Source organism: Armigeres subalbatus, chromosome 2 (assembly GCF_024139115.2).
Source record: "Armigeres subalbatus isolate Guangzhou_Male chromosome 2, GZ_Asu_2, whole genome shotgun sequence".
NCBI lineage: Eukaryota > Metazoa > Arthropoda > Insecta > Diptera > Culicidae > Armigeres > Armigeres subalbatus.
In genome coordinates, this window is record NC_085140.1 from 161,827,390 (window position 1) to 161,852,529 (window position 25,140).

The window sequence follows — 25,140 nt, forward strand, 5'->3', positions numbered from 1 at the left end:
AACACTGTTTAAATAATTTATTATATTGCTTGACCTGTGCGTAAAACAAAAGGTCGGGCTGGAAAAAAAATAATGGCAATCAAAACAACAAGAGCGGTTTATCGCAGATGTTCACTTACCGTCAATCATGGTTTATACGCATCGAATGACCATTCTGGAATTGAAAACAGAAAACAAGAGACTATTATTTTCAGAATGAGTGTTCGGAAGAATTGTTCATCTTTTAAATTTTAACGTTTCTTGAAGAAATCCACTGCATTTACTTCTACAATAAAATATTACTTATTGATTTTTCTTCTTTTTCAATGGCTCCACATTTCAACTTGAACTTGGCATCGTTTTTTTCTTTTTTATTTATTTATTTATTTATTTACAGTCTTCGACATATTTACACCTTCGTAAAATAAAAGTGATTTTAATTTCGTATAGAGATTGTGTTCATCGATAAATCGAATATCGGATTTGATACGTCGTACTATATAGAACATTGGTAGCAATATGATGTAAAGCATATTGCATTGGTAGAGCGTCCACTTCAAGTGAAAACATTTGGGGTGTAGATTATAGTTTTATTTGAAACAATATCTTTTTGGAAAATACATACATTTTCTTAGTTGGCATGACGTCCCCACGGGGCGATTGTCGTCTCACAGTTTAGTATAATATTTAGTATTATATGCCTTAAACACTTCAACAGGATTCTACCAAGCCAAGTTACCGTTTTTGCATTCGTATATCACGAGGCTAACACAATGGTACTCTTATGCCCTAGGATGTCGAGAAAATTCCTTAACCGAGAATTTTCTAGACCGGGACCGGGAATGGAACCCAAACACTATCAGCATGGTTTTTATTCGTAGCCGTACATATTACCGTGCCCAAAAATCAAAGTTATTCCTAATTCCAATAATCGATTGATGAGTTCACAACCCAAGTAACAATCGCAATGCTTCGAAGATTTATGCTAGTTTTATAGAGGTTTTATTACGGCATGTAGAAATGCTTAAAGTTTTATTTTGGTTTTATACAGTTGTCATTTAATCAGATCCGCAAGAGTACTTGAAAACTACGTTTTGAGTTCCAATATAAAACCACAGCTCTTTAGGTTTTATAACGCTCCTGAGTTCCTCCTCAGAGCTAAAAAATGGAACTGACATAAAGCCAACAGTTAAGTTATATGTTGGTTTTGATCAAGACTTATAAAAGCTACTAAGCTTCGTAAAGTCCTGTATAAAACCAACATATAACCTTTAATCCTGAAGAAGACCTGCATAGGAGTACGAAGCTTTCAGCTACTACAACAATGGATAGAAACCAAATTTCAAATTCAGCACAAATTGTTTGACCCACTGAAGTCTTTTCATTTCGATTTCAGTCGAAAATAAAAAAAATCCCAACTGCAGTTTTTTCTACGTCGTGAATGATGTAGGGGAACTGTTTTGATCTCCATCTCACTGAACATACATTTATCTCATCGGAAAGCAAAGAAATACGGTATTAATTTCGTCGCTTCTTTTTGTCAACATAAGTGCTCCTGCTGAAAAAAAAATTACAAATCAAATACCTTTCCATTGCTTTTTATGGGATGAACATCGGAGCCATGAGATGAAATCCAGGAGCAGTTCCCTTATATATTTAGGCCGTCGAAAAAACTGTTTAAACAGCATTTGCCGATGATGAGGGGAATGAAAATATGTATTTCAACTATACATGCTTTACCACTTTAACACAGTAAAACACTTTTATGGCTCAACATGTTCCATTTAACAATTGTCACTATATGCTGTTTAATTGTAATCCTTTTTTTTAGAATTACCTGCATGCGATGCCAAGGGCAAAAAAATGTATGTTTATGATTTTTTCTTGTATCTGTCTACGAATTGTCATGTTGTCATTATATATAAAACTACCAAGCTTTTAGTTTGACCAAGATAAAACTTGCTAGTCATAACATGGTCTTGATAAAGGCCAAGATAAAACCTCTAGTTGTTTCAAATGTCAAGATAGGGCCAGTTCAGGAGTAGTGGTTATATAGAGGCATATTTTATGCAATCAAAGTTTTATTCGAAAAAAATGTCGCCGATATGAAAAATCATGAATTACATAATCGAAATATCATGCACATTTTTGTTTCAACTTTTAAACGGTAAAATTGAACATCTAAATAAGTTTTAAGAATAATGCTTTGATTATTTGATCAAACAAAGTGGTTATTCATTGAAATTATTTTGAAAGTAATTAATTAAGGCAATTAATTAAACATAAAAATTTCTAAATAATAACAAATTAACGAAGCGCATTGTTAAAATACTGATTATTTATCATGGTTTTACCATGAAAAATCTCTGGCACGCCTTCAAACATGCATAGAACACTAAAAGCCAGATATGAACTTTTATTGAACATGGCTGATAATAATTCTTAAATTTTTGTTGCTGACATGTAATCCATATAATGCAGGAAGAAAAACATATTCCTATTCGAGTACAAACGATAAACAAATAATCGACCTGAGAGTTGACAGCTGTCTGATTATCGGCTTGTTTGTTATATCATAGTCATGAAGTGGTTGTATCATGGTTATATAGTGGTTCTCAAAACCACCAAGTCTGGAGGAGGTTTTGTGTTGCATGTTTTATGTGAGATTTGAAGTTTATTATAAAACCGTTGGTTCTGAACTGGAACGCATATCAGGTTTTAATGATTGCAATAAAACTGGGCCAACTGGCTGTAACATGGTTATATAGAAATCTACAGGAGGTTGTGGAAACTGCGAGGACTGCATGGAAGGTTTTGAGATTAGGTTTTGAAGAACGCTATAAAACTCTAATACAACCTCAATTGTTACTTTGGTAATCTTTTTGTCACTGAAAAACAGTCCCTATTTCCGGATCGTCTCGTAAATGTCAGGTTAGAGTAGGCTGCGGCCACTGTTGTTGGTTGACCTTCTCTGTGTACCTTCATTCACCCACCTCCAGAACCCCTCCACGATAAGAAGTTTGATCTTTTATGTTGACATAGGGTTCGAGTGCTTTTCCTTTTTTTTTGCATTGGGCTGTTTCCCGAATCAGAAAAAAGTTCCACCAGCAGGGATCGACCAACGGTCTGTGTGGAAAATGGAATTGAAGAAGAATGTTTTTGTCATCCGCATCAAGACTGCTAGCCGAGGGCAAGTGTATGTAAATTAAGTATCTATATTTAGCGACAGCCAGCGACTGCAAACTTCGTTGACCTGATATTGGATGCACGGCATTGACTGAAGGGCTTCGATTTTTCTTTTTTCAATAAAAGTTGGGAGATTTGTTTGTAATGGAAGTTTAATCAGAAGCCAAGTAATAACCGCTACGTAAATAGCTTATGCAGATGCAGCAGAGTTGAATAAATTTAAAATGCGAAATACATTTGTATTGACAATTTGGATCAAAATTCGATAACTTCTCAGTTATACACGATTACAATGAGAGCTGCACAAATGAGGTAATATTGAATATCTTTTTGAAGCTGTTGTTGTTGTAGTCAGACATATGTTTTCTACAAGTGCTGGAAAAAGCGATAAGCTGCAATGTAAAAACTAATGTACGATAGTTTATACTCGTTCGAGTATCACTTTCAAAGTGTAAATCCCAGATTATCTCTAGTTGCCTATCACATTTTCCTTACGGCGGGGCAGTTAATAGAAGAGTATTTCCGGAGGCAATGAGTCATTGCCACTCCACGTATAAATAAGGAACACAAGTTGACGAGGAGCAAATAGTATTCAATCATGTTTTTGAGCGTGTGTCGGGATTGAAGCTCCTATGGGAATATTTATAGATAGTTACCATGTCTTGTTTTCAATTTTGAAAACGTAAGCCTATGTCTTATGTTCAAATAAAAAGTTTGATGCAAACTCTTAAATAATTCAAACACCATACAAATTCACATCTGGACACTTAAAGGGTTTAAAGAAAGAAAAATGATCTACGACTGATACGACTGAAAATATTTTCCAATTTTTTTTAGCATTATTATTGGTATGGTACGATAGTTTACATTGATGAGTAATACTTATCGAGTATACACTGGATTCTGTTTTTACGCGATTTACATTTTTTTCAATTTTGCACTCTTCTCAAATATTTAACGTACATTCGCCAAGCGCTGCGAGATTTACCTTGGCGAGACCCAGTAAATTTGCCCCCTTATCCGGACAGATGTCGACTACTGGGAATCGACACATTACAACGCCGGAGGAAAATACAACAGGCGTTGCTTATTGCTAAGCTGATAAACGGTGAGATCGATGCCCCAGAACTCCGATCGATGCTAAGCTTCCGTATACCGAGTAGAAATTTGCGGCATTCTACATTGCTTGTGCCCAGTTTCCACAGGACTTCATTCGGATTTAACGAACCGATAGACGCTTGCATAAGAACGTTCACCTTAGTGGAAGACCTCTTCGAGTTCAATGAGCCATCCAGTCGTTTTTCCGATAGATTAAGAAGATCAAATGTATTTTTATAAGGAGTTGTCCATGTAGACTTAAAGATCCGATGGACATAAGAAAGTAAAATAAAATAAAATAAATATTAATTATCATGTGATTTTTCTTTGATTTATTCAGGATTTTTTGAAACATGTTGCGAAGATTTTGGTGGTAAATTGAAGTCACACGATTAAAAATACGAGCGAAAAAAATCGTGTAAAAACAAAATCGTGTGTAATCGGTAATGATTACATATAAGGCAGAACTTATTACATTATTTCCTTTGCTACCGATTTTTTTGCGTCCATTTTTTGTTGTTGCTTGTGTTTATGGTCGTATTGCCAGCTACAGGCAAATCCTGACCCAACGAATACCTCCCTCATTGTCCAACTCCGTAGTACTTATGAGGGTGTCGCTGAGTCGGGGGCCTCTCGTTAAGTTAGTACTACATCAACACTTCCTTCCGCTCCCAAGTTACGGTGAAGATGGGTGTGGCCAGGAGTAGTAATCTTCATGCTTTTGTGATTATCTAGTACAAAGATTTAAATTAAGGGTCACACCCACCTTGATTTCTGATAGCAATCTGGATGACGATTTCAAAAGAAAAACATGAGTATCACTAGTGTCCAATCTATGAAGTACACCGTAACCACGTAACTATGTTATGCTTTGCTATGCTAAAGAAAGAAAAATGATCTAATCACGTAACGTTCAAATCAATACCTTGAAAAGTCAATCCAATAAGCCTAAAGTAACGGAAATTAATAACAAAGTTTGGGATTTTTTCTCTTCAAACTTTGCAGAGTCAAAAGTAATTGTAAATTACTACGCCTTTACTTAAGCAACTCAACCGCTGCAACATCGATACGTTACATGTGACATCAATACAGGAGGTTCAAACTCATCAGGTTGTCCTTCAAGCTGCCTCAACTGGACTTCTTGCTACAACAATGTATATCACCATAAACTGAAGAAACTATATTCCCACGCACACGGACCGTCTGAAACCTAGTCGACGCGGACTAAAATCTCTTTTCTGCATTGTGTATGGGAGCGTGCCGCAAAATATTCCCCTACACTTCGATCTATACTGTAAAGAAACAGTTATGCCGTTGAGTACTGGCGAGTTCTACACGATGAAAGAAAAATACGCAAAAAGGAAGTAATGAAGGACTATCAGTTCGAAAAATAAGGACGTATCTATGATCAAGATTGTTGAGAAAATGTGTGGATAAATCGACTGGAATTGACGTGCTATTGATTAATCCTTTAAAACATTGTTAACCTTCTGTCTGTGCTAAAAAAAACTTACGTTGTCTGCGCTCTGGGGTCATATTGACCCCAAATTGAAATTGTTATAACTTTTTGGTTGTTTGATCAACGCTTATAGACTCAAAGGCCTTAATTCCAGGGAATTCTTGGATGGCCAAGAACATATACTGTGAACGCATTTTATTCATTTTATCACTAAGAGCATGTACCATATTTGAAACGGACTGGCTGACCTTTGGTTACGCGTGTAGACCCAAAGGCCTTAACTCCAGGTAATTCTTGGATGGCCAAGAACATATATTGTGGACGCATTTTAATCTTGGTATCACTAAGAGCATGTACCATATTTGAAATAGTATGGCTGACGTTTGGTTACGCGTGTAGACTCAAAGGCCTTAACTCCAGGGATCTCTTGGATGGCCGAGAACATATACTGTGGACGTATTCTATCATTTGCATGACTAGAGCAAGTCGAATGAAAATAAAACCTTTGGAATACCCTACCACAACATTCATGTATACCAACAATACTATGCATCAAAATGCTACAGATCTTACATGGAACAATAAAATCAATTTTAACTGCTCACTAGCGCCGTCTTTTAGAAGAAGCACTCATTATACTGATCACCACTTTGTAGTCCTGGGCATCCTGAACAACTTTGCCAGATACAACGTAGGTACAAAGGATCTAAAGCTAGAGCCATATTGAACACATATAAAAATATTGCAAGCACACTAGCGCCACCTATAAACCTATTTGTTTATGAGGTTTCATCACCGCGAGAAACTTGTTGATTGATTTTCATTGGCTTTTATTGGCTATTAAACCTATTTGTAAAATTCCAAATTATTTCTCCCATCACAAGGCTGTCCATAGTCACAAATAAGCTTAAAAATCACTGTTTTCGTACCTTTTTTTTTACGAAAACCGTACCTCCCGCCCACCTATGGTCAATCTTAGGTAACATTCCAAAAGATGATTAAATTATCTTTCGAAACAGCCCAAAAAATCCAGAATTGACCAAACAACCAAAAAGTTATAACAATTTCAATTTGGGGTCAATGGACAACGTAAGTTTTTCAATAAAATTAGACTGTAGCGTTTATTTTCAAAAAAAAATAAGCAAATTTGCACCTGGCGGAAAGATCTCGGCGAGTTTTACCAAACTACCAAAAAGTACGAAAATCGGTTGAAAAATAAAAAAATGGCAGCCTTTTACAGTAGCCTGGGGTCATATTGAGCCCAGATCATAGACAAAAGGTTAATGTGGTTTCAAAATTATTTTTTCTTATAAACTAAATATTTTCATTGAAACTTCAAATAATGACGAATTTGGGGTATTGGCTTATTCAGCGAAGTGTCCCGTTCGGGGTGGTTTCTCATTCGGGTTAATGGCATTCGAAGTAGTGTCCTTCGGTGTAATGACATTATGGGTAGTATCGTGGAGTTTATTTTTGAGTGCGATATATGAAAGGAGACAATGTTTTCATAAATTAACGCATCTGGCCGGTATAAGGCTAAGTTATGGCATTATGTCAGAGGGGCGACAACGATTTTTTTTTTCATATGGAGTTTGGCAAGTATGACAGTACCCTCTTATTTGGCGCATAAATTTATACTCCAATGTCAAAATGCTCATATACTATCATGAATTGCCGTGGTATTTGTAAAAATTTGTATTGTTTACCGTTTTTACAAGAGAGAGTGGTGTCGAAAGCACATATTAAATTAAGGATGGCTACGAACAAAAATACACCAAATCCGTTAAAATGAAGTATTTTCACTTTATTTCTTACGCGAAATATGCTGATGAATCATTAAGTTGGTAGAAGAAACTCTGTGCTGGACAGAAACAGTTGTTTCTGGCATTATCAAAACTTTGTGCGTTTTAGAACATTCTCACTCACTGCAGTGTTTATTTTTCATAAACTACGGCGTAGTGTTAGTGCCGTCGGCATTCGCTTGATTGGAGGCAACACACAATTGACAGCTTGACACTCTCCTGGATTATGTCCTCGTTGAAACAACGAGAATAGCAGGTAAAACGCGAAGAAAGGAGATAATGTGTTTTGGATTCATTCAGCGTCGCATGAACCAGCCTAATACGCTTTGCCGGAAGGCCATGTTTTAGCCGTATATTCACTGAGTGTCACTGAGTCGTACGCTGCCTTGAAATCTACAAACAGGAAATGTGTCCGCAAGTTGTGTTCCCGGAATTTATCAAGGACTTGTCGCAGAGTAAACATCTGATCCGTTGTTGATCGTCCTTCTTCAAAACCACTTTGATGATATTCGCCATCAAAGGTCTCCGCAAACGGACGCAGTTTGCTAAACAGAACTCGGTAGATTACTGCTTGTCCATCATCCTCCATTCTGGTTCTGTTTGTACCCACTCTGTCCGATTGTCTAATGAACAATAACTCAAAGTGCTCCTTCCACCTAGCAGTCAACCCTGCTTGGTCAACAGATTCTGGAGCTGTCATTGATCATGACTGGCGCCGCGCCGGTGCGCTTTACTTGCGCATGTTGTTCATTGTTTTGTAGAACTTCCGTGCGTCGTTTCTGGCAAACCTTCCCTCTGCCTCCGAGAGTACTTTTTCGTTGTACCCCCGTTTCCCCCCCCCCCCCGGAATTTTTCTCTATGTTGTCGTTTATCCGCCACTATCATACGGCTGCTGGCTTGGTTTTTCTCATCTGTCGCTTTTTGGCCCTGAGACCTGACCTGGAGACCAGGTTGTCTACAGCGTCGATACACATATGTCAGGCGTATTGTAGAGCTCCATAATCGTTGGTTTTGGGCAATGTTCCTCCAGTTTCCCCGAACGTTTAGGGTCCCTAGGTCAGATTCCATTGCGTGTTCGCGGCTTTCCTCAAAGCCTCCATCCGGTTCTCTGTTGAATATTGTTTTCGCTATTCTTTCTTCTGACATTCGAATTAAGTGACCACCCCACATAAAACTGCCATATTTTAAACGATTCACAATATTTCTACTTTGAATACTTGATACAGCTTATGACTAATGCGTCTGCGCCAAACACAATTTTCTTGTTTCCCGCCGAGTATTGTACGCAGCACTTTTCGCTCACCGGTTCGCCTATTTTCACGTCAATGCTCTATTATTAAAATGCTCTACTATAAATTTGCTCTATATAAAACTATGATTCTACCAGTGGCTCTTTATGGACATGAATGTCAATAAAAACCCACTGGTAGAATCAGAGTTTTATATAGAGCAAATTTAATTTCCGTCTGCATGTTCCGGGACCTAAGCTGGTTACGTTATTCGTAGAAGGCCCTATTCTATATCTACCTGCAACCATGTACTTTGTCTTGGTAGAGTTAATGGTTAAACCCATCCACGCCGTCTCCCAGTGGGACAAAAGCCTCCACTACTGCTCTGCGATCGATTCCAATAAGCGACGGGCGGGGTTGGTTCCATTCTTTTTTTACTGTCACGTTTTTTCTTCAGTTTTCCCGAATTTTCTCGAATGTTTTTATAAAAGGCGCGTTTCGAGTTTGAATGTGAAGAAAATAATATCATGTGCATGCGTGATGGTGAACAGAATTTTATACTACGGTGGAGGAAACAAGTATAATGGCTTGTCAAATTTTTGTATTTTCCAAACAATCCTAAAATATTACAATTCGGCTGGTGTTCTGGTTATGGCGAACTATGAAGATATTGTGATCGATGTTGTGACTTTCAAGTGCTACGGTGTTAAGTTTTGAAGATCGATTGTATTCTTTAAACCGAATGAGTTGCGCTCGACAGATCGATGCCATGAAAAAGAAGAAGTTGCAGCATCCATTGGGTTGATTGGACAATTAACGTTCGGGTGTCTAATTAGTCGGATTTTCCATCCCTGTAGCTTACAAGTGCGAAGTCGTTTGCTATTTATTCTGACGTAGGCCACGGTGTCAGAAGTGAATCCGTTTTGTAGTACTAGTCTTCATAACAAAAAAGGCACCATTACGGAGTATGAGATCTGATCGAATTATTTATAGTACTACTTGACCAACACCTTCAGCTGGGTGAGGGATAACAGACATAAAAATTCAAATTGTTCAACTTGTACCAACCAACTAAAAATCGCATGGTCCAGTTCCATCATTAGAGAAACAGTAAATGGATTGAAAAATTTCAATCACTTCCACCGAAGATGAACACTCAAGTATTCCCATCCTGGCCTGACCCAGAGATGATAAAACAAAATTGCAAAGAAATAGCGCTATGGCACCGAGCGGCACTGATGAATTCTGCTCAGTCTTAACCTCCTTCTGCTCCACCATCGCTTATGATTGAACATTCAAAGACAAAGTAACACAAAAGGCACAAATGGTGCCTGCCCACAGAACGGATCGGGGGCTCCATAAGTCAAAAGTTCATCCGAGCAGAAGCTAACCGGCACTCGGGATTGCCCCGGTAGATGCTGCTCACGATCTGACATCTCGACGACGTGACACGATGTCTGCAGCAGTGGATGGGAATTGCGGCGGCAAAGTTTTGCGGATGGAAGCTCAATTGCGGAATCTCTTAAAATTTTAATTGGGTCAGCTGGATCCGAACGTGAAATAGAAACGTGAGTGGAGAGCATGTGCCGCGACTGTATATCATTTTTCCTGCCCTGCCCTGTGGAGAACGTGAAAACGACCATCCTAATTGTCATGCAAACTTTCAAATGCCGAGGCGCACACAGGGTTGAATTCGATTGTCGAAATTCTGGAGGATTCACGTGGAAAGAATCATTAAAGTGATCCAGAAAAAAAATGATATAGGGTAACCACATTATGAGTTGACTTTATCTTGACAAAATCAATAAAAATGTTATCTTTGTGAATAATTTCAGTAAAGCTCACTACAGAAAAATGGAAAAATGGTGGTAAGATTATTATTCTGCCTCAGATTTTATAAAACCATCACGGAATATTTTATTTGTTGTTATCAAAAACAAATATTTAAAACGGTAATTGCATAACGATCATTTAAATACTAATTTAAGTATTGCATATAAATGTCACTTTAATAATCATATTCTGATAGGTTATACAAGTTGCATTCCTGTAGAGTGTATTCTAAATGTCTCACAATTACTTGAAAAGTTCTAAAGGGCATAAAGGTTTCAAATACTCTGCGAAAAGATAATCAGTGGCATTGTTAACTCAAACAATAAAATTAAAGTTGAATACGTTATGCTAAAAAACTAGTGTATGCAGCTTATTTTAAATTCTAACCTCCAGCACACGTAGTATTTATCAAACTTGGCAGGCTTCATTTGACAAACGTAGAATTCGTGCTGAAAAAGTTATCTTCAATCAATTTGGTGCATGAAAAATTATCTTCAACGAAAATTTATACCCCGAATGAATGGAGATTGCTTTCTTTATTTTGCGTAGAAGTGTTTAAAATTTTGTGTGTTTTAAATGGGTCAATTGTTTAATTTATCAGTTCAGAGTACCAAACAAATTCACCTTATCTCGGGAATTTGAATAAATTCCTAAATTCGTCAATTCTATCATGCACATTCATTGCTTAAGAAAATAAAATGCTAATATGATTGAAGGAGCCACGAGATGAAGCACCGGAACAGTAACCCTATGCGCTATATGTTCCCCAATTACGCCAGTGAAATCGTTGATGATGCTTTTGCTGACAGTATCAGCGCCCGGGCCATGCTGGGAATTGAAATTGAAAATTGAATTGTTCGTGCAAATATTCACTTTTGAACGACTCCGATAGCGGTGGCGATGGGGACCACGTAGCAAGGACTCCCCGTGTCTGGAGGACCAAGTGCCATACGATGGTGGGGGAGAACAAAAAAGAGATACAATGGCAAATTATCAATTATTCGTGGTGCATAATGCATTCCTCCCGTTATTGTTCATATGAGTGCATGTGCAGTCCCTTTGGAAGTGGCTGTCATGTGCTCAGTGCGCTGGCATAAAGCATAAGAGCAGACCAGTAGTGATGCTCTCGTGGGCTTCGAGGGAATTTGCGAAGCGCACAATGTAGAGTGCTTTCTGATGTGAAAAGGGCTCTTAGGTACGAGTGAGGATTTTCTCACATCAGCGATGTCATTCCGTCGATGCCGCTGAGGGATGTGGCTATCGAGGGAGTTTGGTCATACGAGTTGATTGCTGGTCAGAAAAAAAATCGTTTTTGTGGTTTCAATATCTAGTTAAAGTGTGTTCGATGGTTGATTATTCACGGAGTTAAAAGGATTACTTTGGGAAAATACCGATAGAATACACGGGTATGTACCTTATCAATTTTTAACTGAACATAACTGAGCTAGGATTACCAGCCAGAGAATCACCAACATTACAAGTATTTAATTCATCAGTACATTTTTTTCAGTTTCTAATTGAGCGAGTGATTACATAATCAATTCATCCCCATCTCCGATAGACCGTACACTGAAAACCAAAACTACCCAAAAGTGGGTTGTTTGCACTCAAAACCGTGGATTGGGCCAATAAACCAAATTTGAGTAAAATGACTTTTCTGGCACTAGGTAGTTTGCCTTTAATCCCATGTAAACAATTTACCCAAAGCTGAGTTTAATTTATCCTAAGCGGACCTTGATCAACCCAAAATAGAGAATATTGAATTTACTCAAATTTGGGTTATTGGGCTGAGCAACCTCGGTGAGGTGTTTGCATCTTGCTCTAGTTTTGATAGCAATCATGGGAAAGAAAGGGAAAACTACCCAAATTTGGGTAAATATTTCTGCGATATTCTCAATAGTGCGTATATTGAACTCAAAGTTTGGGTTGATTTATCTGTCCGTGTAGGGACGTGGCTGGCGCAGTAATTGACCACTGAAAAGTCTAGAGCTCTCGGGCTGTGCACATTGAGGTTGGAAAGCCATGATTCATCCATGCAATTACGATTGTTCTGGTCGGTCAAGGAATAGCAACTAGGAAGTGTACTGTCGTCATGCTCAATTCCAAATTTCCGATTCTTCATGGAAAATCGTTTGGAAGTTTAACAAAATTATCTCAAACTTCCTAGAATTTTTTTCTAAATTTTCACAGATTCAAAAGAAATTCCAGCAAAAAAATATAAGTTCACCTTTTGAAAGATTGGAAAACCTCCTAGCGTTCTTCGACAAAAACAGTTTTTAAAATTTGAGATTTTTCCGTGCAAATTATAAATGGTTTAATTAATAATTTCCACGGAAAATAGTTTAAAATTTGAAAAACTTTCGTCCCTGAAATCTAGTTTTAACCGCTTTTAACAACTTGCATTCCATCTGGATGGATCCTAATTTTCGATTCATGCTAGTTTTGGGTTAATCTTCAGTACGGTTCCAGAATGAATCTAGAATCCGTTGGAATCAATTGTCTGCGGAATAAGTGGCCATTTACAAATATCATTTACAAAACAGAACATGTCACACCTCAGACTTCATGATTCCACAAAGCAATAATGGTAACAATATTTTCAGATTTCCTGGGCCACTTGGGTTGAATCCGGTCACATCGGTCACATTCCAGAAGACCTGCAAAATCCCCTGTTTTAAAATTGAATCGAAATATGTCGTTAAAACTTCTGATTTCATAAACACATTTTGGGCATAATATCAAAGATGGCAAGTAGCAATAAGATAACCGAGTTCAAAACTTTTCATACATCTCACCAGAGTTACTGAAATCAATGAAAGTGCTTCCATCTGTTGCACAAAAACTCAAACATTAATACTATTTTGAAGATCTTTGTTTATCGTGTATCGATAATGTAAATAAAAAGAAAAACACAAATGTCAGTTACTCGGCAACACCATCTGTGACTTCTGTTTAGACATATTTTTTCTGATAGCTCCTTACTTTTTTCTTTAAAACTCTGTTCTCCTCCTCCACGATAACAAGCCGCTCCATAGAATTAAAACTCGTTCCACATCCGATGTGGAGAACCAAAAGTAACGATAGGCGATAGACCTTGACCCTTGAGAAAGGCTAAAACCAATCGGCCGAAACGTCGGGAATGTAACCAAAAAATCGTTCTTGAATTTATAGACTGATAAAGCCAAATTATAAAATGAACTAAGTCCAGTCGACAACACCATTACGAAAAAATAATTAATGTGCAAAGTATGAGGTGATTAACGATAATTGGAAAGCGAAATCAAAAGTGAGAAATGAGAAGTGAAAAGTGCGAAATAAGAAGTGAGACGTTTCGCTTCTCAATCCGCATTTCTCACCTCTCACTGCGAAAAATGTGAGGTGCGAAGTGAGAAATTATAAGTGAGTATAAGAGAAGTGGAAAGTGAGACGTTTTACTTCTTATTTCTCACACCTCAAATCTATTTCTTCAGTTTTTTCTCACTTATCACAATGGTAAGTGAGAAAAAGAAATAAGAATTGAAAAGTAACAAGTGAGACGTAACAAGTGAGAAATGAGATTTGAGAAGTGAGCAGTGAAAAGTAACAAGTAATAAGTAAAAAGTGAGAAGTGTGATGGTAAACGTGTGACGTTTCACTTATTTCTCACTTCTCATTTTGCAGTTATCATTCTCACAATGAAAAGTAAACAATGAAACTTCTTACTTCCTTTTTCTCACTCGTAATATATAAATTCTCATTTCTCAATCCGCATTTCACACCTCTCACTGCGAAAAATGAGAGGTGCGAAGTGAGAAATGAGAAGCCAGAAGTGAGAATTGAAATGTGAGACGTTCCACTTCTTATTTCTCATATCTCAAATCTATTTCCTTACTTCTCAATTATCATTATAAAAAGTGAGAAGAAAAACTAAGAATTGAAAAGTAACAAGTGAGAAATGAGATGTGAGAAGTGAAAAGTAATAAATATTAATTGAGAAATGTGAAGGTAGACGTGTGACGTTTCACTTATTTCTCACTTCTCATTTCGCAGTGAAAAGTAAAAAATGAGGAATTAGAAGTGAGCAATGAAACTTCTTACTTCTTATTTCTCACTTCTCACTCGTAATATATAAATTTTCATTTCTTACTTCTAACTTCTCACTTATCATTAATCACTTCGTACTTTTCATCTTCATTATTGTTCGGTCAAGCGACATTTTCTTACCTTAGCAATTGACATGTACGACCAAATCAGCCTAACGACAACCTTGGTCGTGTGCGTGTCCCGCCAAAAAAAAGCATTTAAACCAAACGGGTTTTTCAATCAAATGATCTTATCAGCCAAACAACTGGTTTGACCAAATGACCTTCATTAGTCGGAAAATGATTTATTAATCACGCATCTATTGTTATATTCGGTAACCAAGATTGTTCGATTCGAGCTATAATCTTAATCTTCTATTCTTCTATATATATAAAAACCAATCTATGTATGTATGTTCGCTAACTACTTCTGAACCACTTGGCCGATTTCAACCAAATTTGGTACAGACATTCTCTATCCTCAGAGGAAGTTAACAAAGGGGTGGGATGGTCATGTAGAAAAGGGGAGGGTGGTGGGAGGGTTTTGTTCAGAAAACGAACAATTCTGTGTAACTTTCAACTCCCAGGACCGATTTCAACCAAATTTGGTACAGACATTCTCTATCCTCAGAGGAAGTTAACAAAGGGGTGGGATGGTCATGTAGAAAAGGGGGAGGGGTGGTGGGAGGGGTTTTGTTCAGAAAACGAACAATTCTGTGTAACTTTCAACTCCCAGGACCGATTTCAACCAAATTTGGTACAGACATTCTCTATCCTCAGAGGAAGTTAACAAAGGGGTGGGATGGTCATGTAGAAAAGGGGAGGGTGGTGGGAGGGTTTTGTTCAGAAAACGAACAATTCTGTGTAACTTTCAACTCCCAGGACCGATTTCAACCAAATTTGGTACACACATTCACTATCAGCAGGGGAAGTTAACGAAGGGGTGGGATGGTCATGTAGAAAAGGGGAGGGGTGGTGGGAGGGTTTTGTTCAGAAAACGAACAATTCTGTGTAACTTTCAACTCCCAGGACCGATTTCAACCAAATTTTGTACACATATTCACTACGAGGAGGTAATCATATGGGAGGGGATTTGGGAAAGGGGGAGGGGTCTGGAGGGAGGGGTTTTGTTTAGAAAACGGGCAATTCAAAGTAAATCATGAACCCCTGTACCGATTTCAACCAAATTTGGTACACACATTCTACATCATAAGGAAAAGATAACAAAGGGGATGGGATGGTCATTGGAAAAAGGGGAGGGTATAGGGGAGGTGTTGTCTTTGGAAAACGAGCAACTCAGTGTAACTCCCAACCCCAGGACCGATTTCAATCAAATTTTGTACACATATTCACTATGAGGAGCCGATCGTACGGGAGGAAATTTGGATAAGGGGTAGGGGTCTGAAGGGAGGGTATTGTTCAGAAAACGGGCAATTTAGTGTAACTTCTGAACCCCTGTACCGATTTCAACCAAATTTGGTACACATTTTCTATCCCTAGGAGAAGATAACAAAGGGGTGAAATGGCCGTTGAGAAAAGAGGAAGGGTAAAGGGAAAGCGGTTGTCTTTAGAAAACGGGCAATTCAGTGTAACTCCTGACCCCAGGACCAATTCTAAGCAGATTAAATGATTAAATCATTCAACTCTATGATTAAAGATTATGATTAATGAATTATAATTTTTGAAAATGATGACTGATAATGATTAATGATTAAATTCATTTTTGACAATAATTAACGATTATGAATAATAGATGAAAAAACCGTTGGATTATGATTAACGATTACCGATCGTGATTAAATGTTGACACACTATGTGTATGGTTAATGATTAACGATCGATATGATTAATGATTGATGATTATGAATGATCAAATTGCATAGTGATCCATAATCGAGTAACCTTTATTCCAAATTTTAAAAGGTATGATAATTATATGATAATGATTCAAGATTAATAAATAAAAGCAAGGTATGCAATGATCCAATGTTCCAGCATAACTTCTGTACCCTTGCCCGATTTCAACCAAATTTGGAACAAACATTCTTTTTCTTAAGAAGGCGAAGATGACAGGGATCGATCAACTCAACACTTCATCGAAATCATGGTTTGCCCAGAGAAAAGCAATGATTAAAGTGTTTCCTTCTGGACGGTAAATGTGATCATTTCTTTAAAAATAGACGTTTTTCCGGAATAAGGCATCGGTGTATGTTTTTCCTTCTTTAGAAATAGACGTTTGCCCGGAATAAAGCGATTTTGGGTTTGATCCCATTTTCAAAATCAGTCAATGTTTTCAAATGTAATCTACCTTCTTTTAATCAAATGATGAAATATCAATAAGAAAACACAATTATCCTTTTGACCTATTCCAATTCCGATGGTGAAAAAAACTGCGAATTAAACTGGCAACTCCGAGCAAGGCCGGGTACATAAAGCTAGTAATAGTAATAATATCAATAATAGTCAACAGAAAGGGTATTTACGACTTAAGTATGTTGAATAAGTAACAAGAAAAATGCGAGAAAGTATTGAACAGCAGTTTTAGGAATTTCATTGTCATCCGGCCAAACGCAAACGATATTTTGACCAAATTTCCGTTTTGGCCGAATGCCGAATAAAGTTTTCTTCAATCATATCTGTTCCATAATTTTTGGAGCTTATAAATAACAAATCTTCAAATTGCGATGTTATTTGAAATCATGAATCCGAAATTCTTGAACATAATTTCCACTGTTTTGTTGTAGTTTATCTAAATTGTTCTTTACCAATAAAAATTCGAAAAATGTTCATTCAAATTACACGTAAGTTCCTTTTGTTGGATGATTTTTTGATTGATTTTTTTTCAATTTTGATTTTTTTTACATGAGACATTATTTTCCAAAACTTATGCATTGTTTGGTCATTTATTCTACGCGTTTTTCACGAGAGTCTCTTTATGCGACTTTTTTGACACGGATTTCGGGATTTATGTACGTGGTTATTTTTTATTTTGTTTAACTATTATCGGCTCTTTCAGTCTTATGAAGCAGCTAAAACGTTATTGCATCTATTTTCCGACGTTTCGGTGTATATTTCACCTTCTAAATCCCTGAAGAAGGTAAAATATACACCGAAACGTCGGAAAATAGATACAATAACGTTTTAGCTGCTTTATAAGACTAAAAAAGCCGATAATAGTCAAGCAAAACTGAGCACAACAGTCGAAAGTATCCTTTCAAAAAAGTGGTTGAATTGATGGATTTGACTCACGTACGAGTCAAGTACGAGACACTGAAGTCGACCTAACTGATGAAGTCGAAATACGTATTTGTAAAGTTACAATAAAAGGGATAAATGGGATAATACTAAAGTGAAAAGTAAAGACAAAAAAGGTCTTAATAATTTCCCTTACTTTAAATTTGATAAAGTTCTCCTACAACTGTCAAATCGAGATGAATTCAAATGTACATCTCCATCCTCCGTTTTTGGTATCTTCATAAACAAAATAAGCGGATGAATCATTAATTTTGAGTGATTTTAAAATGATAAAGAGTTTTAAAGATTGCCATTTGCGCCACTTGGGATGCACTGAACTGTTCTGTGCCTTTTCTGAGAAAGAATTCATAACAATTCGATCAAATGAGGGTTTCCCTCTTTCAAAATTTTCAATTAAGAATAAAATAAATCAAAAAATCAATATATGGGTAATTGTATCCAATTGGATTTTTTTTTAAATTTTTTGATTGAAATTTCTTTTTTCTGTGTCAACCTAAGAATTCCTAGATGGCAACTTCTTCGAAATTCCCAAGGAAATTCTATCAATAAAAATAGAGAATCATATTCACCACATTTGCAACAGTCGTGATTGTAATATTGTGAGGAACAGTAGTGCTGATATTGCACCAGTTTCATCTGATTATACATATGTGGAGCCAATCAGCATATCACATGGGTAATGGACGTGCGGAAAAAATAAACTGGGTGCTCGACCAACCCGTGCCTAACAACCTTGTTAGTTCAGAGTATTCTGAGAGTTGTTTCACTTTATTCCAAAAAACTTTCTGCACGTTTCTCAAATTAGTCTCAAAAAGGCCCTACTTTATGGTAATCAATGATCCATGCATAAATATGTGAAAATGTAGAAAATGTGTGCTTCCGCATTATACAGAAACTTCTGATTATGCAATATTATGGTAGCTACTTTTTATGACTTGTTTTATTCGTATATTTTTATGGCGCATATGTCACAACTTACCATATTTTTCTCAAATCCTCTTGTGTTTAATGCGCATCAATCCTTCAAGCAATTCTTTACCATCACTTCCAGCTGAACAACCATTTACATGTTAATCTTCCTGAATACAAAAAAAAATATATACATATTTGGAACGAGATATAAAACCAAGTAAATACCCGACCTAAGTGACCGTCTGGAATAAAAGGAAACAAATGGCTGCTTTTGGGTTGGCTGGAGATGGTCACCTCACTACGGTTAAGCCTCAAAGCCTTTGTTGTCACCAACCGTCATCAATGTCGTCACTAAAGCCCACTTTTACCTCCTCTTATACACCCATCTATTATTCCCCCGGAAACGAAGATGAATCATATGCAAAACCGTCGAAGATGTTGATGTTTGATCTGCATAAACAAATAGGCAGCTGTGTGTAGCACAAATAGAGCACAAACATAGCCCGAGCCATCAAGACGTCTTCATCACTGAGGTCGGCGTCGTCGTCGTCGTCGTCATCATTCTCGTCTACTTCGGAGCAGTCGTCTATATCGTCGTGGTCGTACTGCTGGGTGAAAATAGGAGCCTAAGCAACCAGCCACTCCGGCCACCAGTGTGGGGATTTCATATGCAATTTAATTTAATACGCAGAGAAAACATATGTGGCTCCGAAAACACCAAGGGAAAATAAATAAAGAATAAGGTGAATGTGGCCGTGCCTGAGCTACTGCCGACGTCGCTGGGAAATCTTTTAGTGCGGGATCCGAGGCTTACGTACGAAGCTAACTGGCAGAGTCCGGGTCGAAGGCTGTCTACCCTAACAGGATCTGATGTTTGATTTTGAATGTTTAACGTACTTGTCTGGTCTAGTTCGGCAAACGAGAATGAGATTAGAGTCTTGATTCCAGAGGGGTACCAGCTGGCTTAGAAGAATGGAAGGAGATTTAGTACCCAGCTTGGAACGCTTTTTTGGTGGTTGTCTTACCTTTTTGGGTGGATCAGGTAGTATGGAAATGAATGGGAGCTCTCTGTATAATCAGACAGAATTTTGAGCAATCTAATCTGCATATTTAGTTTTGCTTGAAGGCTTTCATTTGTCAGCAGGGTAATCAGGCTTGCTTATCATATCAATAGAAAAAGTCTATATTGGTCCAACTAGCGGTGCCGATGATGATATCTTTTTCGTGTATTGAACCATAAGAACAATGATGATAAACCAGCTGTATGCTGTATGTCACTCTAACAAAAACAAGAGAATGTTAACCGTCCTAGCAATTATGATGCATTTGCAATGGTTTGTAAGAATGATCTCTCTTCATAAACGTTTCCTTTATTTATATGCTTATAATTCGTCACCAACGATAAATCACTGATGGGCCAGATATCCCTCTTAGGGCCACGGACTGTGCTCACAAAGAGCCGTCTACAGTAGTTCTACGAAAAGGAAAAAGTAGTACGCAATCTGGAAAAAGGCAATGAACCGTGAGGTTAAATGAGGTAGCATCAAAAGCACTCTGATGAATATTGCTCTCAGTAACGGTTCGATTCGAGTAGCTTACGATTGATATAGCTTACGGATGGGCTTTGAAGATAGAATAGATGACTTTTTAAAATATTGTAAAAATACTTTATTAGAGTGATTTTTCCGTATAAACTTTCCAAAATAATATATTTAGTATACTTATACTGTTAATTAATTATCGAGTTACCGAATAACAAAAAAGTATTTTCAAAACTTGAGGATTAAATTAGTAAAACTTGAAGAAATCTTGATTTTCCTAAAAACTAAGATTGATTAGTATGCTTTCGTGGTCCCTATTTATGGATCGAGAACTCAGAGAATTTATTGTTGCAAAGTAACCGGTACGCTTCATATCCAATGTATCGAAATATTGATTTATAATTACTAATCCCTAACTCGATGTTCTGTAACTCGATATTCTCCCTTACTTGATGAAATTCAAAGTCCCTTGAATCTAGCATACTGCGTTTCTTCCGTAAGTCGATGCCTTCCTTACTGGATACTCTCTAAGTAATTTTCTAATGCATTTTCACCTCGCTAACACAATGTTGTCAAAATCAGTTCACATGTATGATATAGGGTAACCGTACCATTAGTGGAGGTAGCACCAATAGTGGAGGTAGTGAGGCTTTAATGAGATTTATCATACTTATATAGTTTACGATAGTGTCAGTTGATGATGAGATATCCTGTTAAATGCAACTTATCTTAAGATTTCGCTTGAAAAACTATTGAAAACAATGATTTTTCTTAACAAAATTGGCTCCCCTGCACCTATAGTGGTGCAACTGTAACCAATGGATAGCACCACTGTAGGAACCAAAATTAATTTTTACCGCCACTAAAGGAACAGTGTACCCATAGTGGTGCAAGCAATATTTGGTAATTGTGGATTAGACTGGCCCAGGAAACAAAAAGTTGTCTAATTCCACGGGGCACCCCCCAGGATTGTGTCTTTGGGTGAGAAAATCAATCTCTGAAAATTTCAGCTCAATCGCTTGTTGCATAAGCTGGCGCATTTGATTTGAAGTTTGTATGGGGATTTCAGCCAAAATGTATAGGAAAATACACCTCCGTCACTCATTCGATCTGGAAATTGGTTCTGATTGCTCGATTGACCTCAGAATTGCAAAAACGGCAGTTGGTATGCTACAGAACAATTTCACACAACATTGCATGATGATTAAATGAACTTTTATATAATTTTCGGCTGATTTATTAGGAGCTGATTTGTGTATTTTTGGGTTTTTTTATCGAATCGCATCAGCCGAAATCTATATAAAAGTTCATTTAATCATCATACAATGTTCTGGGGCCCTCCTTAGCCGTGCGGTAAGACGCGCGGCTACAAAGCAAGACCATGCTGAGGGTGGCTGGGTTCAATTCCCGGAGCCGGTCTAGACAATTTTCGGATTGGAAATTATCTCGACTTCCCTGGGCATAAAAGTATCATCGTGTTAGCCTCATGATATACGAATGCAAAAATGGTAACTTGGCTTAGAAACCTCGCAGTTAATAACTGTGGAAGTGCTTAATGAACACTAAGCTGCGAGGCGGCTCTGTCCCAGTGTGGGGATGTAATGCCAATAAGAAGAAGAAGAAGAAGAATGTTCTGTGAAATTGTTCTGTAGCATACCAACTGCCGTTTTTGCAATTCTGAGGTCAATCGAGCAATCAGAACCAATTTCCAGATCGAATGAGTGACGGAGGTGTATTTTCCTATACATTTTGGCTGAAATCCCCATACAAACTTCAAATCAAATGCGCCAGCTTATGCAACAAGCGATTTAGCTGAAATTTTCAGAGATTAATTTTCTCACCCAAAGACACAATTCTGGGGGGTGCCCCGTGGACAGTCTTCACGAAAACATAAGCGGCGCTGAGCTTGAGTGCAGTTTTTGCAAGTTCATGTTCATCCCGAGCGCGCGTTCTCCTTCAAGCTCGTGTTCACCATCAGCATCGAACATGGGTGCGAAAAATGAACGCGGTGCGGCTCAGCTCAGGCTCGAGCTCAAGTTCAAAACTTGGGCTGTGTGTTTAAGCTGTGTGCTTATGCAGCATGCTGTGTGCTCAGTCTGTGTGCTTAGGCTGAGAACTGAGGCTGTGAGAATAGGTTTTGAGCCGAGCGCGATAGTTTACGATTATGCGGCATGTTTCGTATTCGCCATAGTTGAGGGGCATAGCAAAAAAAGACGAATCGGAGTTCGTAGATGAACACAAGTTATGGTTTCAGCATTTGCATTTGCGTGCGTCAAAACGTTCGCAAAAGCACCCATTCTGCATTGCCCTTTAGTATGTGAAAAGCAAGCGTGTTATGTTTTATTGTTGAAAATAATCCAAAACGTGAAGCAAACTAACTTTAAAATAAAAATTTAGTTTGTAAGCAAAGATTATACATAACATTATTGTTTCTATCCAGCTTCATTGAAAGAATGAAACTCAATTGGGGAAACAAATGAAATATAAAATCTTCCTAAAAAACAAAAACATAAAAAGTGTACAATAAACGGATTAGTTAATTGATTGCCAGTATATTCATTGTGTTTGCTACATAAGATACACAAAACACATGTATACAATGGCAGGCATAGAAAAGCCTCAATTATAACGGTTACTTTAAATGCTAATAGGGAACCCTTAGTTGAAAACAGGTTAAGTTGCAGTTGAAATGTAGACCCATTGAAGAAAAAAAAAATGTTTCGATATTGTAGACTGTGTGTCAACTTACTTTGTTTCCACAAACCCTCAACTAAATGTGTCGAACATATAGAATGGTTTTTTTTTCTTTGGTAGGTAGATACATAGTAAAGCACGTGAGTTAAAATTTATGCATTAGTTGTTCAATAATTCCGATTTCACATGAAGGCTTATATAATGAATACTCCTGATTGTTGATTATTGCATTGTCAAATTGCCAAAATATGTACACACATTTCCATCTCAAGTAGAGAGAAATCCCTCAGTGCCGGACAACTTAGTCACATTACGCAAAATTCTATAAAATTCGGGTACCCTGCATACACAAAATATACGATCCATATTTGATTATTTGAACATGTTTTCCGTTGATGTACCTTGATAATGACTGAAGGTAAGAAAAATCACGGATTACAAAACCGTCCTCCAATATCGTAAACTTAAGCGGCATTTTAAAATATTACCGCGTTTCTACTCGCTTGAATCTAATACAATGAGGTCGGTCTTTGCGAGGGGAATACGTTCCACGTACATCCGCGTAGAACAACTTTGTGAAAACAATTGCGTAGAAAAACGGCGTAAATGTCGTAATTCGCTTAAAAAATCGCGTGAATTATGAAATCCGCTTAAAAAGCAACCCAAGTATACACATTCATAACTCACTTGTGTAAAGATAAGTCAGTGCAAGTAGTGCGACTTTTAAAGGAAATTACATAAAACTTAAAGTTCCAACCTTTTTCAAAGTCGAAGAAGAAACGTAAAGATAATATTAAAAAAAAAATTGCACAGGAAAGCAACCGAAAGAATTTTTGAAACTCTTCTTAACAAGTCTAAAGGCTATTCAATTACAAATGGTTAGAAGTACGGGACTTTTCTTATGCTTATGTTTTTCGTAGAATGTCCTTACACTCTGTCATTGAGGATATTTCAAATATCTACGCGCATAATAAGATGATAAATAAGTTCCTTTTTAACTTTACGAACAAAGTATCATCAAACGATTGAAATTCAATTATATTAAAACTAGAGTTTCAACACCAAAATTCTAAGCCAAGCCAACCAAGCAATGTCTGATGATTGTAACCGATGTTTTGTACCGTGCTCAAAGCGGCGCTCACAGCCGCGCTGAAAACATCAATGTTCGAGCGCCGCTGTGAGCGCGGTGCAAAACATGCGCATCCAGCCTACGCTCGGGTTCATGCTCATTTTTACGAGTGCACGTTCGAGCCCGAAGCGAATGTTCATTCGAGTGCGGCAGCACGGATAAACATTTGCGCGGGGCTGCATCTTGAAGACTGCCCGTGGAATTCGACAACATTTTTTTCTCCCCATAGTAATCTGGGCCAGTCTATTGTGGATGTTAAATGACGTCTATCTCATTTTTGTTAGCAAATTTATTAGTTTATCTATTGACTAAGATATTAAAGCAGTGCATTTCCCATAATTATCAATTTAAAAAAAAAAAATTGTGGATCTACTAATACCTCTACTATTGGTACCGTTACCCTATACGAAGTTGGGCCATTTGGCCTAACTCCGTTGGGTTAATGGCATTTGGCCAAAAGCCGCTGAATGTTGGCTGAATGTTGTTTGACTAAACTGGTCGTTTATCCGAATAGAAAATAAAAAACATAGATTGCGAGTAGTGAAAAGTAAGTTATGAAAAGTGAGTAGTAAGAATTACATAAAGTGTAAAGAAAAAAGTAAGGAGTGGGACATTTCTCACATCATATAAAAAATAAGACGTGAGAAATAGAAAGTGAATTAAAAAATAAGATAAGATAAGTGAAAAGTGCGAAGTGAGAAGTTAAAAGTGGGAAGTTAGAAATGAGAAATTCGAAGTAAGAAGTGAGAAGTGAAAAATGAGAAGTGAGAAGTGAGAAACATGAAGTAAGAAATGGGAAGTGAGAATTGAGAAGTGCGAGGTAAGAAGTGAGAAATGGAAAGTTAGTTTTTTTATCTTTATTTAGGAGACTTTCAGCCCAAGGCTGGCTCGTCTCTGAAAAAGTTAGATGTGACAAGTAAGAGGTCAGATGTGAGATCTAAAAATTGTTAAATTAATGCTCA

The 25,140-nt window shown here is 37.3% G+C and overlaps 1 protein-coding gene across 2 annotated transcripts in view; it reads right to left on the reverse strand.

Annotated features, from left to right (window-relative positions):
- Positions 1-25,140, reverse strand: part of LOC134211100 (potassium voltage-gated channel protein Shal) — a 641,586-nt gene that overhangs the window by 342,172 nt on the left and 274,274 nt on the right. For both annotated transcript variants that reach the window (XM_062687713.1, XM_062687714.1), the window contains one exon: positions 120-154. The gene's annotated coding sequence lies outside the window, so the exon portion shown is untranslated. The remainder of the gene's footprint in view (positions 1-119; positions 155-25,140) is intronic.